The 27,176-nt window shown below is 46.2% G+C and overlaps 1 protein-coding gene across 6 annotated transcripts in view; it reads left to right on the forward strand.

Moving 5' to 3' along the window:
- OSBPL3 (oxysterol binding protein like 3) overlaps nt 1-27,176 on the forward strand; it is a 195,086-nt gene continuing 167,910 nt past the window's right edge. For 5 of the 6 annotated variants that reach the window (XM_066354321.1, XM_066354319.1, XM_066354324.1 and 2 more), the window contains exons 1-2: nt 1-500; nt 25,788-25,919. The gene's annotated coding sequence lies outside the window, so the exon portion shown is untranslated. The remainder of the gene's footprint in view (nt 501-25,787; nt 25,920-27,176) is intronic. The other variant, XM_066354320.1, reaches the window with a different exon arrangement.

Below are 27,176 nucleotides of genomic sequence, written 5' to 3' on the forward strand. Positions count from 1 at the left end.
TCGGGAACCCAGGGTCCCAACTCCCTGGACGACGTCATGGAATCCTCCCGCTTCTTCCAAGTGCATCGCCCACCTTCTTCTCCGGAGGCGTCTCCTGATTGGTCTAAGCGTAGGTCACTCGGCCACCCTCCGCACGTGGCACCGCCCCGGGGCGGGCTCAGGCTGTTCCTCCGCGCTTACTCCCTCCAGCTAATCGCCCGGCGACGAGTGCCGAGAAGTTCTGGGCAAAGTCCTGGGAACTGGCGGCGCGATCGCAGCGCCCGCGTACCCGGCCGGGCAGAGGGACCCCAGCGCGCGAGGCAGCCAGTGCGCGGCGCCGGGTCCGGCCGCTCTGTACACGCGCGAGCGGCCGTCTCCGCCCCAGTCTCTTGCCGCTGGTGCGGGAACTGTCAGCTGCGCGTTGCGGGAAGCCGCGAGAAGCCGGGTTTGTCTCCTCCCGGACGAACCTAGGAGTCCGGCACCGAGGAACTAGGCGGCGTCCCCCACGGCGGAGCGCGCAGGTAAGCGCCGGGACGCCGGCCAGCACGGTGCTGGGTGTGGTGGGGGCCGGGCGGCGGCGCGGGCTCCGCAGGGCTGTGATTTCGGGGGTGACCACCAGTCTCTGCAGGACTGGAGCCAGCCTCCTGTCGCCGGGGAAGAACCGGTCAGTGGGGCAGCCCCGAGCCGGGGAGATCGTCCTCGGTGCCGGCGCCAGTCTCTCCGGACGTGGGGTTCGAGTGCTGCCCACCCTCGAGCTCCGTCCTCAGAGGGTCGGTTTGGCTGGGATTGACGGAGAAAGGGCGCCGAGCTCGGGGCCTGGGTCGCGGCGCGGGGGGATCAGACGCAGAGGGGCTGCCCTGGGCTGCGGCAGACGCGCCGCCAGAGCGGGAGACACAGGAAACCTGTTTAATTGGTCTGAGCGCGAAGCTTTAGCAGATCCGCGGGATGGGGCGCGGCTTGGCGGCTTGGGGACCCGTGTGACGCCGGCCTGCTCCGCTTCAGGGCGTCCCGGCTGGGGGCTGAGGGCACTCGTACCTTTGGGCTTCCCAGTGTCCTGGGCATTGTCGTAGGTCGTACAGATATCTCTTAAGCCTCGGCGCGCCGCCCTCCTTCGGCAATGAAACTTGCAAGCCACCTTCTGCACACTTGTATGCACCCCCACCTCGGTCTCACAAACTCTGAGATGAGGGGACTGTGAATTTGTCGCTTTCGATGTGTCTGGGAACGGCATTGAGGTCCATTGAGTTTCCCTAGATGTTACACTGGCCTTCAGGGTTTGTGTACTAGGAGGGGGAGCATTTAGAAATATTTTAAGCTGCAGGTATAAAAGAGATCTGTCCACAGACAGGTAAAAGTATGTAGGTCTGACTTTTGGTCATCCACGTTCTAACCACAAGCATGGTCCCCCTTCTGGTCAAAGGAGACCAGTCAGGCAGGCCTGGGCTGAAATGCACCCACGCTGAAGCCCCACCACCAACCTGCTAGCACACGACTCTGTCCCCTGTTCCTCATTAGCGCTCGTCTCTCTCTGAGATCGTGCCCTCGGGCTGCTCATATCTGCCTTCCCCTAGTAGAGTGGAAGTTCCCGGAAAGAAGCGATCTTATCATCTGTCTTGTGCATCACTCTCTCTTCAATAACAACAGTGCCTGACACACCCAGTAGGTGTGCAAGAAATTTACTTAATGGATGATGAAAGCTTCTTTTTAAAATATGAGCAATGGTGATTTCATAGCTGATTTTGATTTTCATGTTTATCCTTTTATTATTATTATTATTATTATTATTATTACTACTACTGTTGATTGAGCACCTACTAAGAACCAGATATGCCCCCTTGTGGGGAGTCACAGGCCAGGACCACCTCTGTGGGACATGAGCCTTAATTAAAAAAAAAAAAAAAAAGAACCAGATATGTACTAGGAACTTCATATAGATTACCTCATTAAACATGACAACACTAGTCTTATTAGCTAGGTATGTCTAACCAAGTGGGAAATGGAGGCTCCAGCATGTTAATCAGTTTTCCCAGGATTATCCTGGCAGAACTAGAATTCCAGTTCATTTTCTCTCTATTGTTCTGGGGCTCTTCTAAGAAACCAAATTGTGTTTTCCACCATTACAGATAATAGACACTTAGCTTTCTTTGTAACAAAAGCTCTTGCTTAGCCAAAAGATTTGTTTTCTCATTCAGATATACTTTTTTTTTTTTAATAGAGAGAGAAAGAGAGAGACAGAGAGAGAGGCATTCATTTAGTTACCTTATAGGCCAGATACTAAGAGGCTGCCATAAGCTAGTATTATCTCATTTAATCTTCACCTGTGTTGTGAGGTCCTCTCCATTTTACAGATGAAGAAACTGCAGCCTAGCCTCAGGGTCAATAGTAATTTACAATACATAGTAATTACAATAGTAATTTTGTTAACAGCTCTTCTGACTCTCCCATTACATAGAGATGTGTCTTGCTCCTACTGCTTAATTAGAGGTTACTTCATTATCATAGAGCCCAGTGATACAATATATTAAAACCAACTGAGGTTTGGCTACAGACTTTCTTCTGCTGCCAATATCAAGTTTCTACCTGTACTACTTTCTGAATTATTGAGACTCTTACTGCCATTGATTTCTGTGGTTGAGTTTGTGGTTTGTGGATCTGGTAGCTGAGGGACTTTAATATAGGACTGAAGGAAATTCTCCTTTCACCTAAATTTAAATTTACTTTCACCTAAATCTAAAGAGACATCTTATGGGTTTTGCCTGCTGTGGTAAATGAAATCAGTAAGGCTTTATGCCTCTTAAGGAAAGTGCTGGAAAGCCAGGTGGGTCCTCTGTTCCTGTGTGTAGAATGGAGAGTTAGGAACCACTATGAATTCCAAAAGCTCCTACAGCAATCTTTTATTTATAATAAAATAATTACATTTCAACTCTGTACTCTTGTAGTGAAACTGAGGGCAAGAAGTTAGATAAGAGTGTCATGGTTACTTCCTAAAGGGCTGATAGTAAAATAGGCGATGGGAAGGAATTAGAGATCTCTTTTGCCTTCGATGTCCATTCTAGCTTGGGGGGGGGGGGGTTAGTATAAAGTTTTTTCTGTATGAGGGTCTCTAGATCAGTGGTTCTCAACCTTTCTAATGCCATGACCCCGCAATACAGTTACTCATGTTGCAGTGACCCCAAACCAAAAAATAATTTTGGTGGCTACTTCATAACTGTAATTTTGCTATAGATTCGGAATGTAATGAATTTGTTATGATTCGGAATGTAAGTACCTGATATGCATTATGTATTCTCGTTGCCTCTCCGCCTCCTAGGCTTCTGTCCTCTGGTGCTTGCTGCACCCGCCCACTGATGACGTCAGCAAGCGCCGGACACACGTAATGCGCTGCTGTGGACTGTGGGGCGTTCCCCCGCTTCTCCCACCTCTTAGGCCCTGGACGGATGATGCAATCACGTCTGCGCATGACTGCAGGCATTCAGTTTGGAACGCTGGTCCATAACGGTGTGCTCTCAAGCTGAATAGCGCTGCTGCAGACGATAGCGGGGCTTCTCAGCGGCTAAAGCCATCGGAAATATGTATTTTCTGATGGCTTTAGGCAACCCCTGTGTTTTGGTCGTTCGACCCCCGCCGGGGTCGCGACCCACAGGTTGAGAACCGCTGGTCTAGATAATCCAGTTTTATTTATAATTTGCCTCTCAGCGGTACTACATTGTCTTTCTTTTTTTATTTTTTTTTATTAAGTGAGAGGTAGGAGGCAGGGAGGCAGAGTCAGACTCTTGCAGGTGCCCTGACCAGGATCCACTGGGTAAGCCCATTAGGGGGTGATGCTCTGACCATCTGGGGCTGCTGCTCTGTTGCTTGGCAACTGAGTTTTTTCAGTGCCTGAGGTGAGGCCATGGAGCCATCCTCAGTGCCCTGGGCCAAGTTGCTCAAACCAACCATGGCAGCGGGAGGGCAGGAAAGAGAGAAGAAAGAGGGGTGGAGAAGCAGATGGTCACTTCTCCTTTGTGCCCTGGCTGGGAATCTAACCTGGGAAGTCACATTTTCTTAATTGTTAATTCCATTAGGAGTACTCCAGGAAGGGTTGGAGAATGCCCCCACCTGGGGTGTCCACAGAAGTACTGGGAGTGTGGGACCCTAGGGGAGATGGAAGCTCTTGAGTTGAAAATGCCTTCCATGCCTGACTGAGAGTTGTTTACGTTCCCTGGGCATTCCTGATGCCCTGTGTACATCTTCTTCATCAGCTTTTTAGACCTCTCTTCTGGAAACTTCCTTCTTGACTTCCAAATCACTGCTGTTCAGACCATGTTTATGCTGACCCCAGCTCCTCTCTCTCCTCCTCAGTGTCTTTCACACCCATCCCTTCTGGTTGCCCTGCACCTGTCTTAGCTCAGAGCCTCAGGGATTTCTGCACTCTGTCCTGACATTGCTTACAGGTGGGTCCTCCTGCCTCAGTCTCTTTGCATCACAGCCTGGCAAATTCTTTAAGTCCTGTCATTATGCGCTAAAAATTCTTGAGAGGCTTATGTGGTTAATAACAATGATAACAACAACAGTAGCAGCAGTTGTGCTGAACTTCTTATGCCAGGGACTATCATAAGTGCTACACTTGATTATTGCATTGAATCCTCAGAGCAGTCCCCAAGTGAGCTCTGTTATTGTACCCCAATCTCCAGACGAGGCTAGAAGAAGTTAAGTTTGCAACAACTTCAAGGCGGAGCTGAGACTCAAACCCCAGGTGTTTTCTCTCTCCATTTGATTGTAGACTGCTCAGCCTAAGGGCAGGTCCTGGAAGCCTGGGCCAGCCTTCACGTGGGCATTCCCAAGCCCTGTGCACTGGCGGCCTGGATGGATCCCGCAACAGAGCATTTTGCCTTGGCTCATACCCTCCTGCTGCCTGGAAAGCTCGCTCCTTGTGTCTCCCTCTGAAAACCCATCGTTCAAGGCTGAACTCATAAACTACTTCCGTCAGAATAATCTCTCTGAACTCCGTCTCGCAGTTTTTAAAAAAGCAGGAGAGTCCCCAGTGCAGTTTCTGCCTACTGAGTATGGTAGATTTTCCTTCCTCCAGTGCAGGGGTTGGGAACCTTTTTGGCTGAGAGAGCCATGAACACCACATATTTTAAAATGTAATTCCGTGAGAGCCATACAACGACCTCTGTACGTTAAGCATTATTCAATAAAAATTTGGTGTTGTCCCGAAGGACAGCCATGATTGGCTCCAGCCACCCGCAACCATGAACATGAGCGGTAGGAAATAAATGGATTGTAATGCATGAGAATGTTTTATATTTTTAACATTATTATTTTTTATTAAAGATTTGTCTGTGAGCCAGATAAAGCCATCAAAAGAGCCACATCTGGCTCGCGAGCCATAGGTTCCTGGCCCCTGCTCCAGAGCTTTGTTCCTTTCATATCCCACTATCCCCCACCTGGTTTAATTATTTGTTCCAATGTACTGCCTTCCTTTCTAGATTGCAAATGCCTTCAGGGCAAGGCAAGTGTGTGTTCCTCCTGTCTCTCTCCCTCGCATCACTAACCTTGGTGTCCTGTCCATAGTAGGTGCTCAATTAAACAAGAGACTGCGAAACAATTCTATGTGGTTATATTCTGTTAGACTATTCTGTGAAAAAACTAACTGGAATGTGGCATTTTGTTTCCTACATTTTGATCCACAATACTGTATTGCCTCCATCAATTTATGATGAAGCAATAAAAATCCCAGTTAGTTAAGTCCCTGGGAAACATTTATTGTGGTGGTTTTCACCTTGGCTATACTACAAGGAGATCTCAAAGCTTTACACAAAATAAACTTTGTAAATATCTTGCATCTTGTATGCACTTTTTTCATTATATGGTAATGTTATTAAACATGTATTAAAACTGTTATGGATGTAAACTAAATTTTTTCTCAATATTTTATTGATCAGTGAGTATTTTCCATTTTAACACAATTTAGCAGGTCCTCTGGGAGGCAGCTCCTCTCTTAACTCATTGCTCTGTGTGTTCCAGTCACCAACTAAGCTCAGCACCCTGCCTGTCTCCCCGGCCATGTGTATGGTGCTCGGCCCTCTCAGTTTCTGCATCATCCTTTGTCCTCCTTCTAGCCTTTTCCTCGTCCCCCATATTCACTTGGCTAACTCCCACTCATTCATCCCTTTTCAGCATGGATGCCACTTGCAGGAAGCCCTCCTCTGCCACCTCCAAGTTGAAGCTGGAGAACACTGCTGGCACTGTGTGCCGACCCATTTTACGGGGAGCAGTTATCATACCGATTTGCAATTGTCAGTCACTTGACCGAATCTTTCTGGAAACCACTGACTCTCACCTGGCTTATATTAGAATCACTTAGGGTTTTGTTTTTTTTTTGTATTTTTCTGAAGCTGGAAACGGGGAGAGACAGTCAGACAGACTCCCGCATGCGCCCGACGGGGATCCACCCGGCACGCCCACCAGGGGGGACGCTCTGCCCACCAGGGGGGACGCTCTGCCCCTCCAGGGCGTTGCTCTGTTACGACCAGAGCCACTCTAGCACCTGGGGCAGAGGCCAAGGAGCCATCCCCAGTGCCCGGGCCATCTTTGCTCCAATGGAGCCTCGCTACAGGAGGGGAAGAGAGAGACAGAGAGGAAGGAGAGGGGGAGGGGTGGAGAAGCAGATGGGCGCTTCCCCTGTGTTCCCTGGCCGGGAATCGAACCCAGGACTTCCGCATGCCAGGCCGACGCTCTACCACTGAGCCAACCGGCCAGGGCCTCACTTAGAGGTTTTTTTTTAAAAAAAATTTTCCTGCCAAGGCCCCACTCCCAGAGTTTCTGGATCAAGTGACTTGGGGTAAGGAAGGTTGGTCACTGGAATTTTTTTTTTTTTTTTCTGAAGCTGGAAACGGGGAGAGACAGTCAGACAGACTCCCGCATGAGCCCGACTGGGATCCTCCCGGCACGCCCACCAGGGGCCACGCTCTGCCCCTCTGGGGCGTCGCTCTGCTGTGACCAGAGCCACTCTAGCGCCTGGGGCAGAGGCCAAGGAGCCATTCCCAGCGCCCGGGCCATCTTTGCTCCAATGGAGCCTTGGCTGCAGGAGGGAAAGAGAGAGACAGAGAGGAAGGAGGGGGGGGGGGAGTGGAGAAGCAAATGGGCGCTTCTCCTATGTGCCCTGGCCGGGAATCGAACTCGGGTCCCCCGCACGCCAGGCCAACGCTCTACCACTGAGCCAACCGGTCAGGGCCTGTTTTCTTTTTTAAAGGAGTTTTCTCTGTTTATATTATAGCTGGGTAGTATTCCCTTATGTCAATATAACATATTATCCAGTTACTTCTTTTTTAATAACAGTTTTATTGAGATATGGTTTACATTCCATAAAATTCACCATTTTAAAGAATACAGTTCAGTGGTTTTTAGTATATTCACAATTGTGCAAACATCACCATAATCAATTTTAGAACACTTAGAACAACACCCCCCCCCCAAAATCTGCACCCATTAGCAGTGTCCCCCCACCCCTCAACTATTAATCTACTTCCTTCATGAATGGATTTGCCTGTGCTGTATATTTCATGTAAATGGAATCACGCAGTACGTGGTTTTTCACTTAGCATGTTGTATTCATGATTCTTCCCTGTTGTAGCAGGGATCCGTACTTCGTTCCTTTTTATTGCTTAGTAAACAACACCCCATTGTGTGTGTGTGTGTGTGTGTGTGTGTGTATCACATTTTATTTATCTACCTGCCAGTTGATGGAACTGGTACTTTTTAAAGCTTGCCCAAATAATCATAATGTGCAGTCAGGAATTAAACAGGAAGTTTTTTTCATTTTGAGTCTTGTTCTTTGATGTGTCTTGGGGCTAGAACAGTGCCTGGCACAAGATAGATGTTTAATAAACATTAAATGAATAGAGCATTTTACTGAAAGTATAGCTCCCATTATATTGGTGTCATAAAAAAAATGTCATTAAAAAGAGATCTTCATCGTTGATTGTTTAGGTACTGATATGAACAAACCAACTGTTGAAAAAATTATGATAGAATCAAGGAAATGTTGACATGGATGAAATGCTAAGATTTCTAGGATTTGCTTCAAAATAATCGGGGTTAGAAGGAGCATAGAGGGAACAAGGCTGAATTAATGACTATCGAAGCTGGGTGATGACTTCATGGGCTTCTTAATGCTATTTTCTATAGTATCAGTTGTCCCCTGCGGTGCCACTGGCTACATGTGGCTATTGAGTACTCAAAATGTGGCTAATCCTTCTGGAGATGTATTGTAAGTGCAAAATACACACTGAATTTCCAAGACTTTGTATACAAAAGAATGTAAAATTATTTCAATAATTTTTTATCATGTAGATGTTGAAATAATATTTTGGATACATTATGATATATAATTCAAATTAGTTTCACTTATTTACATTTATGCTTTTTAATTGGCTACTTAAAAATATGTATACTAATATTACATCTATGGCCCCTATTAAATTTCTGCTGGACAGTGCTGCTGTATTCTTTTGTATAGACATACAACTTTTGGTAATAAGATAAAAATATTGAAGACATCTGATTTTCAGAAAATCTGGAATAAAATATTTTTCATGAAGGATTCCTCTTTTATGAAACTGGGGAATAATGATTACTTTATAGACGCTCTAGCAGGCAGGCTGTGGTCTCCCAAAGTCATTTCTGGGCTTCAGCTCTGTGAAAATCTAAATATTCTTCTGTAATAACAGCAATAGCAGCATGAGGAAGTGGAAGAATTTCCCTTTTAGTTATTCATCTGATTCTTTTGTAGTTGGTGAACTATTTCCTTCATCATGGAAAAATATAGAAAATGCAATGGTAACTTCATTGTTCTTAATCACGTTGTTTATACTCTAAAATTGAATTTTCCTTGGACTTGCTTTATAATCCCTCTAAGTGATTATACTGTTTGGGAGCCAGACAGGTTGTTACTAGACTCCCCATGACCTCTACAATATAAATGGAATGTTTCTTAAATAGTAATAACAATAATGTGTGGATTTCAAGCTGAGAAGCAAATTGCTTTCATTTAACTTTTATTTAGATGATGATCAGATGATCAGGGTGTTGTCTAGATGTCTGTGTTTACTCACAAAACAATAGCAAGCTAATAAACACAGTTCTCTGAGAGGTGTAGCCTAGACAAATGATCTCAGAGAATATTCTTTCTCCTCCGTGATTTCTGAGATCATGAGAGAGTGGACTTGAACTGAAAAATTCTTGAATGTAAAGTAGAAAAGAATTAAGTTGGCCCTCCCCAGTTGGCTCAGTGGTAGAGCATTGCCCCAGCATGTGGAAGTCCCAGGTTCAATTCCTGGTCAGTGTACACAGGAGAAGCGCCCATTTGCTTCTCCACCCTTCTCCTTCTCCTTTCTCTCTGTCTCTCTCTTCCTTTCCTGCAGACAAGGCTCCATTGGAGCAAAGTTGGCCTGGGCGCTGAGGATGGCTCCATGGTTTCCGCCTCAGGCACTAAAATGGCTCTGGTTGCAATGGAGCAATGTCCCAGATGGGCAGAGCATTGCCCCCTCGTGGGCGTGCCAGTTGGGTGCATGCAGGAGTCTGACTGCCTTCCGCTTCTAACTTGGGAAAAATACAAAAATAAATAAATACAAGAAATAAGTTGTAACAAGCAGCCCATCAGAGAGATCATGATAGAATCTGTGACTGTCAATATAAAGTCATTTATTATTTGATTACTCTCTACAGATAAAATATTAAAACCCATTTGTTTTTTCAATATTCTGTGGGTCAAACACTTTTCTCAGTATAACATTTCTCCCTGTATGTATTAGAATGTACTAATATTAAAGAGTCCTGTACTTGTTTTTTGTCTTGAAAGCAAATGTAATACAAGTTACCATTTGAATCTTTTTTTTTTTTTCACTTTTCCGAAGCTGGAAACTGGGAGGCAGTCAGACAGACTCCCGCATGCGCCCGACTGGGATCCACCCGGCACACCCACTAGGGGGCAATGTTCTGCCCCTCGGGGCGTCGCTCTGCTGCATCCAGCGCCTGAGGCAGAGGCCACAGAGTCATCCCCAGCGCTCGGGCCATCTTTGCTCCAATGGAGTCCCGGCTGCGGGAGGGGAAGAGAGAGACAGAGAGGAAGGAGAGGGGGAGGGGCGGAGAAGCAGATGGGCGCTTCTCCTGTGTGCCCTGGCTGGGAATCGAACCCGGGACTCCTGCACGCCAGGCCGACGCTCTACCGCTGAGCCAACCGGCCAGGGCCACCATTTGAATCTTATAAAAGAAATATTCTTCCCCAAATTATTTGTGGTGGGCAGTGGTTTGAAATGTTTAGAAGTAAAAGCTAACCTTTGTAGAATGAAAGCATACAGTGGAATTTTTCCCCATACATGAAATTAGTATTTATTGGGCATACATTCTGTGCCAGGCACCAGACTGGGTACAGGACACATGAAAGTGAATTAGATAGATGTGGAACCTCCCCTTAAGGGGATATAGATATTAAACCTATTGTTCATTACAATGGGGATTAGGTAGCTCAAAGGGAATAAGTCTGCATTTTAATGAGGACACTGGAGAGAAAAGTTCTATTTTCTTGCAGGTCATGACTCCGGCTGATGATTGGTCTGAATGGGAGGAGGAAAGAGACTGTGGCTGGGAATCCTCAGAGGAGCTCGACCTGGAAGTCCTGCCCTTTCTGTTTCTTTCTGCTGGTTGTAGGGGGTCAGGTGGGAGTGAGTAGGGGGAGGGGTTTAATTCCTCTTAGGGGCTTTTCAGTTGTTAGGATGCTGCACATAGGTTCGTTTATTCGCTGTGGGAAAATAAATACAAAGTTGTATTTTTAGTACTGTTGTAGCTGAAACTGAATGAGATCTAACAATCTGTTCTCCAGCATAGCCTTGAAAGTAGCTTAAAATAGGGGGCTGGCTCCAAGTCTGGTGGAGCTCCATTGTCTAGCAGCTAAGAAGAAGCGAGTTAGGGGTATCTGCAGGCCTCAGAGAATATAGGGAAGACCTACTTGAGTTTTCCTCACAAGGTCAGTGCTGCCTCGAGTAGATTTTTAGTGTACGTAGAATGAACCGGGGGTGTTGGAGGCCTTAGGGAATGGGGAGCCAGGCTGCCTTTGAAGATGGCTGGTCAGGCCCTGGCCGGTTGGCTCAGCGGTAGAGCGTTGGCCTGGTGTGCGGGGGACCCGGGTTCGATTCCCGGCCAGGGTACATAGGAGAAGCGCCCATTTGCTTCTCCACCCCCTCCCCCTCCTTCCTCTCTGTCTCTCTCTTCCCCTCCCACAGCCAAGGCTCCATTGGAGCAAAGATGGCCCGGGCGCTGGGAATGGCTCCTTGGCCTCTGCCCCAGGCGCTAGAGTGGCTCTGGTCGCGGCAGAGCGACGCCCTGGAGGGGCAGAGCATCGCCCCCTGGTGGGCAGAGCGTCGCCCCTGGTGGGCGTGCCGGGTGGATCCCGGTCGGGCGCATGCGGGAGTCTGTCTGACCATCTTCAAAAAAAAAAAAAAAAAAGATGGCTGGGCAACAATGCAACAATGACAATATTTGTTCCCTGGTTGTCCAACGTCCATTTACCCTTCCAGACTTCCATTTGAAAAATCACCCCTTGACTTTGGGGATGGTCTGCTGGGACCAGAATGAGGGTTCATCCTCCTCCGTGGCTAGCCCTGTGAGTGGCTAGCCCTGTGAGCCTCTTGCTGGAGTCTGGGTCCAATGCCAAGGGTCCTGGAGATTCTGCTGACCAGACCATTCCTGCTTGGACCACACTGTGGTCTGGCTTCTAGTCCCATGAAGCTGTGCCACTGAGGAAGCTTGCTTCCTCAGCCTCCCTTTAATTCCTTAAATTGTTATTTCCCCAATACATTTTCTCTGGTTTTATTGGCCACATTGATTTCTGTTGCTTCAGCTCAAAGAACCCCTGACTGTCAGAGGCCTAGAGAGACTCCTGTCGTTTACCCGCTGTCACAAAGGAAACAAGGGGCGGAGCTGGGGTGGAGGCGGGTCATTCTGGCTCCACTGCCAGGCATTGGCTAGAGGCCTCTTCAGTGCGGTGGGAAGCACAGGCCTGGGAGTCAGAACGTGGATCCAGTCCCAGCATTCCTCTACCTCTCTGGCTGTAGGAGCACAGAAGAAGTGACTGAAGATGCTTTCAGAGAAACGGGCGTTTGTGCCAAGCCTTGAAAGACACAAAAAATTGAGACAAAAGAAGGGAATGGGAGGCTAGGTAGAAAGGACATTGCAGGCAGAGAATGCAGGATGAGCCAAAGCATAGCATTTTAAAGAATGATGAACCCTTCAGTTTGTTGAGAAGGACTTTTTTTTTTTGTATTTTTTTCCGAAGTTGGAAGCGGTGAGGCAGTCAGATAGACTCTCACATGCACCCGACTGTGATCCACCCGGCATGCCCAACAGAGGGCGATGCTCTGCCCATCTGGGGCATTGCCATTGCAACTGGAGCCATTCTAGCACCTGAGGCGGATGCCATGGAGCCATCCTCAGCGCCCGGGCCAACTTTGCTCCAGTGGAGTCTTGGCTGTGGGAGGGGAAGAGAGATAGAAAGGAGAGGGGTAAAGGTGGAGAAGCGGATGGGCACTTCTCCTGTGTGCCCTGACCAGGAATTGAACCCGGGACTTCTACACGCCGAGCTGATTTTCTACCACTGAGCCAACCAGCCAGGGCTGAGAAAGGACTCTTTTAAATGGGAAAAGTGACAGGATCTGAGAATGGACAGGAGGTTGGGGCCCAGCTGCAGTGGATGTCGAATCCCACAGTTCGGGGTTGGACTTTCTTCTGTAGACAGGGAACAAGGAGGTGCAGGGTGGGGACTGTCTTGGAGAAAGCAATCTATTAGAGGTGGACAAGTTCAGAAGGTCAAGCACACTGAGACCTGAACTAGGGTGGTCACATGTGAGAAGACAGGAAAGGCAACACAGAAATACTGGAAAGTTAGGATGAGAGCCTGTAGGAACTAGAGGTGTGGGGGATGGGGATGGGAGAGAAGGCAAAGATGATTCTATGGGAGATAATAATGGTGTTGGTACAATCAAGTCAAAAATAAAGTTGGAGTCTTATACCACACTTTCTGCCAAAATTATTTCAGATGAATCAAAACTTTAACATTAAAAATGTAGGAAAAAAAATAGCCCTGGCCAGATAGCTCAGTTAGCTACACAATCATCCCGAAGCACAGAGGTTGCTGGTTTGATCCCTGGTCAGGGCACATGCAGGAACAGATCTATGTTCCTGTCTCTTTCACTCTCTTTTACTTTCTCGCTAAAATCAATAAATAAAAAATTTTTAAAAATAGAATGCCATTTAAATAATGATGATAAATGCCCTTTTAAGATATGATATAAAATCCAGAAGCTATAAAGTAAAAGATCGATTCATTTGACTATATGTACATATAATTTTTTCAGGGATATTTAAAAAAAAAACTGCCAAAAGGCAACCCATAAATCTAGGAAAATAATTGCAATTCCTTGTCACAAACATCTGGTTTCCTCAATATAAAGAACCACAACAAATTAATTAGATAAAGAACAGTTACTCTAGAGGCAAAGATGCGAACGGTTTACAAAACGGCATACAAGAGACTCTTAAGATGATGACAACTTTAACCTCGCTCCTGAAAGGGGAAATGCAAATTAAAACTTTAACGAGAGGTTATTTTCTCCTATCAGATTGGCTGATGAACAAAATGTGATGAAACCGTTGGCAAAGGTTTGAGGAAACAGGTGTTCATGGTGGATGCACGCATCCATTGGTCCAAACTCCGTGTGGAGCCATAGGCGGTATTGATCAAAACTGCATATATACATACTCTTGAACCACCCATAAAAATTCAATGAATTTTATCAAACAGATATATAAGTGTGCACAATGATATACAATGTGCAAAGTTATCTATTGCAGTGTTTGAATAAATAAAAGATTGCACGTAACCCAGAGGCCCCCAAACTTTTTACACAGGGGGCCAGTTCACTGTCCCTCAGACCGTTGGAGGGCCGGACTATAAAAAAAAACTATGAACAAATTCCTGTGCACACTGCACATATCTTATTTTAAAGTAAAAAAACAAAACGGGAACAAATACAATATTTAAAATAAAGAATAAGTAAATTTAAATCAACAAACTGACCAGTATTTCAATGGGAACTATGCTCCTCTCACTGACCACCAATGAAAGAGGTACCCTTCCAGAAGTGCGGCGGGGGCCGGATAAATGGCCTCAGGGGGCCACATGTGGCCCGCGGGCCGTAGTTTGGGGACCCCTGACATAACCTCATTGTCCATCAGTAGGGACTGGTTAATAAATAATGGGGTGATTTCAAATGAGGCAGCTCTACATCTACTGATTTGGAACAATTTCTGAGATTTAATTTTAAGTTATAAAAGGAAGGTATAGAATCCATAGGTTTGTGGCATACATACATACATACATACCATATATGCCATGCATGAATGGTACGCTTCCATTTGAGGTGAATATACCCATATGACATGCTTTATGTGTATATATACATAAATATGTACATATTTATGCATATGTACATAGACTCTAAATTGGTGGGCTGAAGCCAGTTTGCAAAGGCTCGTGAAAACCCATTGTGTTTATCTTTTCCCAACTCCTTGGTCGGTGACTTTGGGTCATAGTTTGAAATTGGCCACGGTGGGAGTATTTACACCAGGAAAATAAGCAAAAACAATAAACCAGGACTTTTGTTTTCCCAGAGGGCTGGTTGATATATATTTACTAGCACCCACTGTGTATCATAAATATAAAATATCTCTAAAGGGATACACAAGAGGTTGGGGACATCAGATTCCCCCGAGGAAAGGAGATTGGTGGCAAAGGGACAGATGTGACATTTAAATTGCACCTTCTGAATTTTGTTCCAAGTAAGTATATTACTTATTCTGCCTCAGATATACTAGAAAGCAAACAAAATATGTAGCTCCAGAGTTCAGGCCTATATGACTGTGTTATTTAAGGTGCCATTGAAAATAGATGAATAGATCTTAGGGGAAAAGAAGGCTGGTTTTGAACATGCTGGACTTGAAGAGTATGGGTGCTACCAGTGGAACTGCCCTACAGCTAACTTAGAAGAGAGGGCAGAGCTGGCGATCTCTTCTGGGAGTCAGCAGTGTAGTGGAAATTATGGCAGTGGAGGCGGTTTCTAAGGGAGTCCCAACTTACAATACCTTTTGTGCTGGTCGTGTAGCAGAGTGGGATGCTTGCGGTACCTTGGGGAATGCCAGCGAAGAGGTGGGCAGGGGAAAGCTAGCTCATCACAAGGTACGAGGACCATATAATGATACGAATAGTGGCTCCTTTTAGGGATGGCCTACAAAAAGCAAGGCACTGTTCTCAGAACTTGATGAAGGGACACCCATCACCTGACTTGATCGTCACAACCACTGCCTGGGGTGGGTCCTGTTTCCACGATTGCCGGTGAATGCAGGAAGGCATGCTAAAGAAGAAACCAGGAAAGGTCTCCTGGGAGGGCTGTTCTCGGAGCATGACTTGAAACATGGTAAGATTTTAAAGGTCGAGACATTTCAGGGAAGGGGGGAATGGTGAGCAGAGGCTGAAAGCGAGCTCTTTGATGTAGCTGGCGGGCAGAGGATCGTGGGAGCTTGGGGGTGATGTATGGCCACCCCATTCTCTGGCAGTTGGAGAGCCACAAAATGTTTTTGAGTTAGGAAATATCCTTTAATCAGTTTGACTGGTGGTCAAATACAGATATTAAATGATGGATTACTTGAGCATTTGCTCTGTATTCATTGATAGGGAGGAGGGATGGTAAGAGACAGGAGACATTAGCATACAACTTTGAGAGAGATAGCCTGTGAGTGCAGGGACTCAGTGTCTGCACACAGGAACAGTGATGGCTTGTGCCAGTTCTCTCTTAATTGTTGTTGTTTTTTCTCATTGAACTTTATTGTAATGAGTCTCATTATCTGTGACAGATTTTTCGTCAAGTTGTTTTTATTAAAAAGTACTGGTTTTAAAAACTAATAACTTAAAAACTGCCACACACACACACACACACACACACACACAACCCCAAGTATATAGTTTATAAAATGTTTTTCTTTCCTTCTGAAGGTTTTACAATGCATTGTAATCATTAATTAGTCTTTAACTATTAAACAGCCGATCGATACAAAGAGTTCTGGGACGGTTCTTCCACCACTGATGACGACTGCAGTGGCAGCATTGAAGATGATACTCATTCAGCCTTCTGAGCTTTCTGGGCAGACTCGGTGACTTTGCCAGCTCCCGCTGCCTCTTGTCCACTGCTTTGGTGACACCATAGCAACTATCTGTCTCATGTCACAAATAGCAAAACAGCACGGGTGGCGGGGGACAGTCAGAGAAGCTCTCAACACATGTGGACTTGTTAGGAACCGTATCAACAATGGCAGCCTCACCAGATTTCACAAACTGGGTCATCTTGCTGCTTTTTCCCAATCTTTCCTTCAGCTCAGCCGACATGCAAACAATATGAGCCGTGTGACAATCCAGCACAGGTGCATATCTGACATTGATTTGGCCTGGATGGTTCAGGACAGTCACCTGAGCTCTGAAGGCAGCTGCTTCCAATGGTGGGTCATTTTTGCTGTCACTGGCCACATCGCCATGACGAACATATTTGACAGATCTGTTCTTCCTTTTTTTTTTTTTTTTGTATTTTCTGAAGTTGGAAATGGGGAGGCAGTCAGACAGACTCCTGCATGCGCCCAACCGGGATCCACCCGGCATGCCCACCAGGGGGCGATGCTCTGCCCATCTGGGGCGTCGCTCTGTTGCAACCAGAGCCATTCTAGCGCCTGAGGCAGAGGCCACAGAGCCATCCTCAGCGCCCGGGCCAACTTTGCTCCAATGGAGCTTCGGCTGCGGGAGGGGAAGAGAGAGACAGGAAGGAGAGGGGGAGGGGTGGAGAAGCAGATGGGCGCTTCTCCTGTGTGCCCTGGCCAGGAATCGAACCCGGGACTCCTGCACGCCAGGCCGACGCTCTACCACTGAGCCAACCGGCCAGGGCCCAGATCTGTTCTTGACATTGAAGCCCACATTGTCCCCAGGAAGAGCTTCACTCAAAGCTTCATGGTGCATTTCAACAGACTATTTCAGCTGTAGTGTTAACTAGAGCAAAGGTGACCACCATGCTGGGTTTGAGAACACCCACCTGCCTTCAGCCCAAGGAGACAGTGCCAAAGTCACCATTTTGTAGACGTCCTGGAAGGGAAGACCAGGGGCTTGTCAGTCAATGAGTTGGTGGCAGGATGCGGTCCAGAGTTTCCAGCATTGTGGTTCCACTGGCATTGCCATCTTTACGTGTAAATTTCCATCCCTTGAACCAAGGCATGTCAGCACTTGGCTCCAGCATGTTGTAGCCATTCAAACCAGAAATTGGCACAGAATGCTACAGTGTCAGGTTTGTAACCAGTTCTCTTAATGTAGGTGCTGACTTCTTTAACAATTTCCTCATTTCTGCCCTGGTTGTAGGGAGGCTTAGTGCAATCTGTTTTGTTAGCACCCACAATCAGTTGTTTCACGCCCAGTGTGAAAGCCAGAAGGCATGCTCCCGGGTCTGCCCATTCTTGGAGATGCCTGCTGCCAATCCACCAACACCAGCAGCAACACTCAGGACAGCAGTCAGACTGAGATGTGCCTGTAATCATGTTTTTGATAAATTCTCTGTGTAGGCCCTGGCCATTTGGCTCAGTGGTAGAGCGTCGGCCTGGCGTGCAGAAGTCCCGGGTTCGATTCGCGCCCAGGGCACACAGGAGAAGCGCCCATCTGCTTCTCCACCCCTCCCCCTCTCCTTCCTCTCTGTCTCTCTCTTCCCCTCCCGCAGCCGAGGCTCCATTGGAGCAAAGATGGCCCGGGCGCTGGGGATGGCTCCTTGGCCTCTGCCCCAGGCGCTGGAGTGGCTCTGGTCGCAACAGAGCGACGCCCCGGAGGGGCAGAGCATCGCCCCTGGTGGGCAGAGCGTCGCCCCCTGGTGGGCGTGCCGGGTGGATCCCGGTTGGGCGCATGCGGGAGTCTGTCTGACTGTCTCTCCCCGTTTCCAGCTTCAGAAAAAAAATAAAATTCTCTGTGTCCTGGGGCATCAGGGATGGTTGCATAATACTTGCTGGTCTCGCATTTCAACAGAGAAACATCAATGGTGATGCCACGCTCACCTTCGGCTGTAAGATTACCCAAGACCTGGGCATACTTGCAGAAGCCCCTTCCCATCTCGGCAGCCTGCCTCTCAAATTTTTTGATTTTTTTTTCTATCCTACCACATTTGTGGATCAGGTGACCAGTAGTAGTAAATTGCTGGAATCTACGTGTCCGATGACGATGATGTTGATATGAGTGTTTTCCGTTCCCATTTTGGCTTTGATAATAGTGGTGGTTTTGATGACACCTGTGTTCTGGCAACAAAGCCATTGCAGAAGAGCCAGCACAGACATTTCTAACATTTATGATCCCATAACTTCAAAAATCTCTACTCACACAGACTAGTTCTACTGATGGCTGGTATTTGCGTGAAGCAAGAACAACTGAATATTTTCTCCAACAAACAGCCTTTGTTTTCCACATTTCTTGGTGTCATTATTACTGAGTTTACAGACAAAGGCTTTGTGCCAGGAAAACTCAGCGTTATAATCCCTCCTTCAATCTCCGATGCTCAGGTTTCTTCTGGAAATACTTCCCGAGGTGACGGACGCGAACCCGGGCTGTAAGATGCTGTGCCAGCTGAGTGTGCATAGAGAGCCAACCAAGACTTTCCGTGGTTCATCGAGTCAGGTCAGGGACAGCGGGGAGTGGAACAGCCGAGTCATTGTTGAATTGGTCACCCGAAGCCAGTTCTAGACATGACGTTGTCTTCATTAAACTCGGAGAAATAGCAGGTGACTGAAGACTCTCCCAGGCATCAAATATTCTGATTTTCTATCACTCACACCGTCTGTGATTGTCTTCCAATGATTTTCTATCACTCACACTGTCTGTGATCGTCTTCCAACACACGCCATTGTTTTCAGTTACAAGACACAGCTTTCTCTGACTTCAAACCTGAGTGTGTGTATCATATCATGCTCCGAGGGAGAAAGGAATGTGGTATTTGGATCCTCTAGTAACATCTGCTTCTGCTGGGGTTCCCAGGCTGGGGAACATGGCCACACAGCGCCCCACGGGTGTCAGAAGGCTGGGATCCAGGTGGGCCCCTCCCACGCACCCTAACAAGGCCCACCTGCTAGAAGGTCCACAAAAAGGCACGCAGGTGCAGTGGGCACTTACCTGCTCTACATCCGTGACTCCCGGCACCCTCTCTCAGCTGGTTTTTTGATTCAAGCTGAACTTACCTATTGTGCTGCCATATTATTAATCTTTTTTCATTTTATCTGTCAGTAAATTATGGGCTGGAGGCTCCATTTTCCAGAAGACGGTGAATGGGGAATAAGGAAAGTGGAGGTGAATAAAGAAATGATTATTTGTTGACATTTTTATGTGCATGATTTATTTTTGAGTTGTGCCAAGAGTAATATTTTGCTGTCAGGGTTGGGTGGGTCGGGGGGCTTGGCAGGGGCACTGAAGGATTGAACAAAATGGAGAAGAAAGCTGTGGACACGGACAGCAGTGTGGTGATGGGGGGGGGGAGGTAGAGAAAGGGATGGGGGACAGATGGTGATGGAAGGAGACTTGACTTGGGGCAGCGAGCATACACTGCAGTGCACAGATGATGTGTGGGGAATTGTGCACCTGAAATAATTTTGTTATCCACTGCCACCCCAATGAATTCAATAAAGAAGAAAACAAAGAGGTAGATTCCTCTTACAACACACACACACACACACACACACACACACACACACACACACACACACACACATCCTGTCTCTTCTCTATAGAGAGACATTGTGCTTCTATCAGCAGCCCTTTTACCTTGGAAATGCACATGTACACCCTATAAAATGTCACCCTAATTAGCTTTTCAGCCGGTTTTTCTCTAGATTAACGTCTTCAGTTTTTTATCTGTGTGTCATTAGGAACAATACCAATTAATGAGGTGTCACATAGGAAAGAATAACAACTGAGGCCTAAATGCAGTTCCGAAAAAGGACCGCCTGGACTTCTTCAGGCCACCGGCTCACGCGCCCGGCTTGTAATGCCTGTTTTTCTAGTCTTTGCTCCTGGGCCAAAGTAGCCATTCCGATCTGTTTGTTGCTCTCAGCTCCACATCATTTGTTTCCCGATGAAGGGCCTGCGAGACTCTTGTTCGCCGGCATCCACAGCTCCTACTTTGTGTAGGTGGGTGTAGATGGATGTTTATATAAAATGGCTACTTTTTTCTGATCCACAGATGAAGTCACCTTTGTCTGACAAATGCCAGGTGACCAGAAGGACAGGATGCTGGAATTCGGGTCTTTGTAAAATGTGTGGCGTGTGCTTCTGAGAGATGCCCCGTGTTCCCTCACGGCTATAAACTTCACAGATTAGTTGGGTATAATAACCATGTTTTTGGCTCTAGCTCAGCGATTGTTTTAGCCAGTGTGCTGCAAGAATTTTTAAAACATTTAGTCAGGGATACTGACCTCTTTTCCCATGGACTGTAAAATAGAGTGACAACAGCCAATGGTGTGAATGAATCAAAATTAGACCTATTTTTTTTGTCAGATTGGCAAAAAAAAAAATATTTTTTGGTGTGCTGCAGAATTTTAGTAATTAGTTTATGTGCGCCACGAGATAGATGGAAAAGGTTGAAGATTGCCGCTCTAGCCAGTTGACTCGTCAGAGGTTTAGCATGTCATGGACCCCCCACAGCCCTGGGGGGAGTACTGTTTCTCTTCTCTTTCAGAGGAGTTGTGGGAGAAGTAGCCAAGTGTTAATAGGCGTGAAGAGGGGTTCTGGAGGAGCTGAGAGCCACGTGATCGCTGGCTGGGCAGGTAGCCCACTGGAGGAGTGGGCCCCCTGTGAGTGGGACTCGCAGCGATCACAGTCCCCGATGGGTATCTCTGGGGCAGTGGTCTAATGTCAGTGGCATCAGAATGACCTGCAGGGCCTGACCTGTGGTGGCACAGTGGATAAAGCATCGACCTGGAAATGCTGAGGTCGCCGGTTCAAAACCCTGGGCTTGCCTGGTCAAGGCACATATGGGAGTTGATGCTTCCAGCTCCTCCCCCCGTCTCTCTCTCCTCTGTCTCTCTCTCTCTCCTCTCTAAAATGAATAAATAAAAAGAAAAAAAATTAAAAAAAAAATTAGAATGACCTGCAGGGCTTCTGGAAACACCCATTGCTGGGCCCCACCCCAGAGTTCCTGATTTGGTAGATCAGTGGTGGGACCCACAATTTTGAGTTTCTACCAAGTTCTCCGGCGACGCAGATGCTGCTGGCCCAGAAACCCCTTTGAGAATCCGAGTGCTGGGTCAGGAGGCAAAGAACTCTGAGTCTCCCCCAGCCCTGAGTCCACTCTGATTTAGGGAAGAACTGCAGAATTCTGCTTATCATAACTCCCATATTTTGTATAGCATCTCCACATTTGTAAATCACTTTAATAATATACTTTGTTTCTCACAACAAAACCAAACCGCGTGAGGTAGGCAGGACGGGATTCAAGCCTTGTGCAGGTGGGGGAAATCCGACTGAGACTCTTGGGTAAGGAAGTGACTTACCCAGGGGACGAATAGCAGAGCCGAGATTTGCATCTGGGTTTTCTTACTGTGCCTCAGTGTTCCCTGTCTTAAATGCCAGGGACAAGCTAAGGAACATGTGCTCTGATAGCAGTCAAAGTTTGTGCTAATCACCCCTCATCCTAAAACAGCTTTTCATTGTAGAACAGTTTTGGATTTACGGAAAGGTTGTGAAGATGGTGCAGAGACTTCCCATACGCCCCACACTCCGTTCCCCCTTGACTACTGATAGCGGTTCTGATGCTGGTTCTGGTGGGGTTCTGTTGTGATGTCGAGAGAAAGGAATTTCAAATGACCCAGATTTTGAAAAACTTAGGCTTTTGCAGTAAGATTTATTTGGGATTGAAATAAAGGGTTGATCGTAGGTATTGAATGTCTCATTTCCCTCAGTCTTACCAAGAAAGAAATCCAGTCTTGTGTTTATTAAGACCAGTATAAAAACCAAAGTCCAGCCCTGGCCGGTTGGTTCAGTGGTAGAGCGTCGGCCTGGCGTGTAGAAGACCCGGGTTCAATTCCCGGCCAGGGCACACGGGAGAAGCGCCCATTTGCTTCTCCACCCCTCCCCCTCTCCTTCCTCTCTGTCTCTCTCTTCCCCTCCCGCAGCCGAGGCTCCATTGGAGCAAAGATGGCCCGGGCACTGGGGATGGCTCCTTGGCCTCTGCCCCAGGCGCTAGAGTGGCTCTGGTCGCAGCAGAGCGACGCCCCGGAGGGGCAGAGTATCGCCCGCTGGTGGGCAGAGCGTCACCCCCTGGTGGGCGTGCCGGGTGGATCCCGGTCGGGCGCATGCGGGAGTCTGTCTCTCTCTCCCGGTTTCTAGCTTCAGAAAAATACAAAAAAAAAACCCCCAAAAAACCAAAGTCCAGATACTCTGTACTATGTTTTGCCCAGTGGTTTTCAACCTCCAGTCTGTGGACTGGTGGCAGTCTACCAGAAATTTTGTGCTGGTCCATGAAAGAGTTACCACCCCTTCATACAACATCCGCCCATATCAAAGCTCAGTCCAATCCTGTCACTGCTCAGAGTACTTGGTACCCTGGACACCATCTACAAAAATTCATTTCCTTGGCATGTAGGTTTGTCTATCCTCCCTCATCTATTTACCTATTCAGTTAGTATTTATAATCAGTACGGATCCATGAGTGTTTATTTGGGTTATAAGCCAATAGACCTTTAGTGATTTCGGTGTGCCAATTCTTCCAACTTTGGCTAGTAGGAATTTTTCCAGTTGAGTCCTTTGTCCCTTTGACAGAAGCCCATCATTTGTCAGTATTTGAAGTGCATCCTTACTTTCAGGCACTACAAGATGCTCAAGGCTCATCTTGTATAATTCCTTTCACGGCCTTTGAATCATATTTTTAATGTTGGTCTCAATCCATTGAATTGATTTCACAGTCTACTACCTGATTTACCACCCACAGTGAAAAACATTAAAATGTCACACGTTAAAATTAAGGAAATTGGCACCTTGAATGGTGAAATGGCTTATGCAAGGTTGCACATAGTTGTTAGCAAAGCCAGGGACATGACCATGACCATGACATTTTCTACCAACTTATGCTGGCAACAGAGGCGGATTTAACGGCGGGCACACCAGGCACATGCCCTAGGCCCCGACTTCTGAAGGGCCCCGCAAAACCCCAACTTGACACTTTTTTCTAATGACACCAAGTTTGCTTTCTCATATGTGCAATTTTTAACATTAGTAATACATAATATTTTTTGTTTATTTAAAAATATGGTTAACATGTATTTTTATTTTCCCTGTCTCTCTCTTTTTTTAAAGGGGCCCAATATTTTCTTCTGTGCCTGGGGCCTCAACCGACCTTAATCCGCCTCTGGCTGGCAAATTCTGCCGTTCAGAACCTGGTGCAGCATACTCCCCTCCCCCACACCTTGTACGTAGGCAGTCAGATGTGAACACAGCTGCATGTGCCACTGTCTACCCAGGACAGATACCAGCAAAAAGGGACAGAGGGTACTGGCCAGATTCTTGTGGCAAGTCCGTGTTTTCCTATCAGAATGCAGGTTTGTAACGGTTAACGAGGTCAAGACCTCCAGAACGTGACTGCTGACCCGAGTGCTTTGCAGCTGAGGTTTGAGCACATGATTGGTCCCTGTTTTGTGGGGAGGTGGGGTCGGAAGGGAATCCACGCTCTTTGGTTTTTCCCCCTTTTCATGGGGGAAGCAGAATAATGTGAATTCAAACTACAAAACCCTCAAATTTCACTTGATCTTATGAACTCCTGGGATTGTCCATACAGACAGCTGAGCAGACAGGTTTTTGGTGTTCTTAAAGGCCTATCCAACCGGGTATGGGATCTCATGTGATTAATTAATTACACCAACAAGCTTATTTCCTTTTAATTTTTAAAAAAATTTTATTGATTGATTTTTAGCAAGAGAGGAAGAGAGAGAGAGAGAGAGAAACATTAATCTGTTCCTGTATGTGCCCTGACCAATTTAAAAGAAAACCAGCAACCTCTGCGCTTCAGGATGATGCTCTAACCAACTGAGCTATCCGTACAGGGTAGACTTATTTACTTTTTTTTAAAAAAAGATTTTATTTATTAATTTTAGAGAGAAGAGAGAGAGAGAGAGAGAGAGAGAGAGAAAGGGGGGAGGAGCAGGAAGCATCAACTCCCAGGGGAATCAACCCTTGGGGTAAGCCCAGGGTTTCGAACTGGCGACCTCAGTGTTCCAGGTCGATGCTTTATCCACTGCGCCACCACAGGTCAGGCCGGGCTTATTTTCTTTTGTGGGAGGAAATAATTCAGCTGTCAAAAGATCCTTAGATGCAGGGAATAGTAAAGGACAAACATTTCACATCACCGCTCAGATGTTCCATTTCAAAAGATATTTCTCAAGTTTTTAATGAAGAATTATTCTTATAAAGGCGTTTAAAGAAATAAAGCAGCAGTGATGTATTAGGACGTTTTGTTTGCAATAACAGAAACCCATTCAGTTGAAGGACAATTTAAAAGAAAATTTATTGTTTTATGTTGCTAAAAAGCCTAAGAGTAGGGCTAGCTTCAGGCATGGCTGGATCTAGGGGCTCAAATCATAAGGGCCTTGTTTCTTGCCATATCCTGGCCTGTTTTCATCTCAGGAGGGCTTTCTCCATGTGTGTACCTCTCATCAGCTACAGGCTTATTTCCCACATGCAAAACAGTTCTGTTCTGCAGATGCGTGTTTGCCTCTGATTGTCCCTGTTTTTGGTCATGCCCCTACCCTGAACCTGGGGACGGAGCTATAGGGTTATCACTGGCCAGGCCGGAATCAGGGGAAAGGATGGTTTCTTACAGGAAGATTGAGGTTCTGGCAGCAGGAGGATGAGTTGGCTGGACAAAAGTAATGGATGTCCGTCCTTTACGGTGCTGTGAACACTCAGGGCAAATGCTTGATGAATGAGTAAATGCTCAGCTCTGATGCTGTCCATGCCTATGTTTGTTTAGTCCCTTCCCAAGCCACTCATTTATTTTGTGAGTTCTTCTAGTGAGACCGCATGGTTATTCTTTGATTAATGACTAACCTGTCTGCCTGCCCTTGTTAGGCCCTCAGCAAGTACTCTTCTTGCTGTTTTTATGGCTAATTTCAAGGCTAATTTCAGCTATTCTTGGCTCGATGTTGGTGATCCTCTCTTTAAACTTGCTTGATTAGGTCAGTGTTAGACAATTTATGTTTGGTTTTGGCTGAGTGCTCAGCACAGGTGCCTTTAATAAACCTGCTTTGATAAAGGAAGTAACATCCGATCTTCGGTTTTTATGCCCTTCCTAGCTCAGATTCTAATTCTATTTCTTCCTTTGGTAAGGGAAAACAATTTTTTTTTTTTTTAGCATTACATGAGCCAAGAATTGCTAGCTCCAGATTTTAATCGAAAGTTTCATTATTCAAATCTCTTGCTTGTTTTCATTGTTGCTACCTGCCTTCTGCAAATTTCACTACTTATTAGCGCCTTTGCCTGAAGGTGGACAAGATGAGGTCAAGGGTGTATAAAACCTCGACAGCATCTTTTTTCTAATTTCTAGAGGGGCCACTTACCTGGTGATGTTTCTGAGCAAAACCTGTTTTGTCCATGGACCAACGTAAACTGTGATGGATTATCAGTGAATTCCAGTTAATCCTTTCGGTCTCTCCTTTTATAATAGGACGTTGAAAGTTGGCTGCAAAGTCATCTCCTTCTGGTGGTTGCTGAGACTACAGATCTTTTCCCATTTGCCGACTTCTTCAGTCCTATTGGGATCAAGTTAAAAATGAATTAATGCCACATTCGGAAGAGGGTAAGTGTTTGGGGGGGTCTGTTCATCAGTCCCAAGGGGCCTGTTATTTCTGTATTTCAAAGCCCAGTAGAAAGATTTAAAAAAAAAGTCTGTCTCTGTTGGCACAGATAATTGAGTTTACTATACATTGATTTTATTTTGCCTATTTCTGTGTTTATTCAAAGCATTGCTTGACTAGTTCAGTGCCATCAATTTTTTCCCCCCTTTTTAAAAAAAAATCTCCGAAGTACTTGTATCTGGGCTATGGTTAAAATTCACAAAAACCATTTCAATTAGGTTTCTCATTCATCCTACACTACATCAGCAGGGCATGTCTTTGTGTTATGGGGATATTTTTAGAAGACTAATGAGGTGGAAGGGTTTGTGTTTCATTTCCCTGCGTTTCCCTCTATTCAGACACCTGCATTTGTCATTAATTACTGCTGCTGTGACACGTTCTCTCTCTTTGTCTGTTGTGCAGTGTTTTAAAATAATATTGGGAGGGGAGCTGGGTGCTGAGGCACATGTCTGCATTGGAATAGTTTTTTTTCTTTTTTTTTTAGCTCAACAGAAGGCTTATTTAGGAGTAATTGTTACTTTGGTACCGTATTAAGAAGGTTTTGGGTTTTTCTTCGTCTTTTTCTGCACTGGTCGCTTAGTCCCTGTAGCGGATCTCCTGTGATCACCTCTCTCTATATATAATTTTATTTATTGATTTTATGAGGATGGGGGAGTGAAAAGTATTCAACACATAGTTGCCTCACTTCAGTTGTTTGTTGATTGCTTGTCGTATGTGCCTTGACTGGGCAAGCCCAAGGTTTCAAACGGGCGACTTCAGTGTTCCAGGTTGATGCTTTATCCACTGCGCCACCACAGGTTAGGCAACTTAAAAAAAAATTTTTTTTTGTTAAATAATTCTGAATATCATTTGTGGCCTCCGCATTATTTCAGGAATAGACAGTGGCTTTTTCTGCAATCTCTATTCTGTAGTAGGCTCTTAGGTCACACCAATGCAAGGCTGTTGGGTTTGCAGGTAGCTAATGCTCACTGACATTTAAAAACGTTTATTCATGAAAGGTATTTTAAAAGAAATATATTCTCTTTTGGAGTTTTAGCTTATTGCTTTTATTTTAGGTAAACTTTTTTTTTTTAAGTGTAACACATATGCAGCAAAGTATACAATGCATGGATAGTTTAATGAGTTTTCGTAATAGGAACGCATATGTGTAACCAGCGTCTAGGTCAAGAAACAGAATAGGACCTCTTCTTGGCAGCCTC

This window comes from Saccopteryx leptura, chromosome 12, assembly GCF_036850995.1.
Source record: "Saccopteryx leptura isolate mSacLep1 chromosome 12, mSacLep1_pri_phased_curated, whole genome shotgun sequence".
Lineage (NCBI taxonomy): Eukaryota > Metazoa > Chordata > Mammalia > Chiroptera > Emballonuridae > Saccopteryx > Saccopteryx leptura.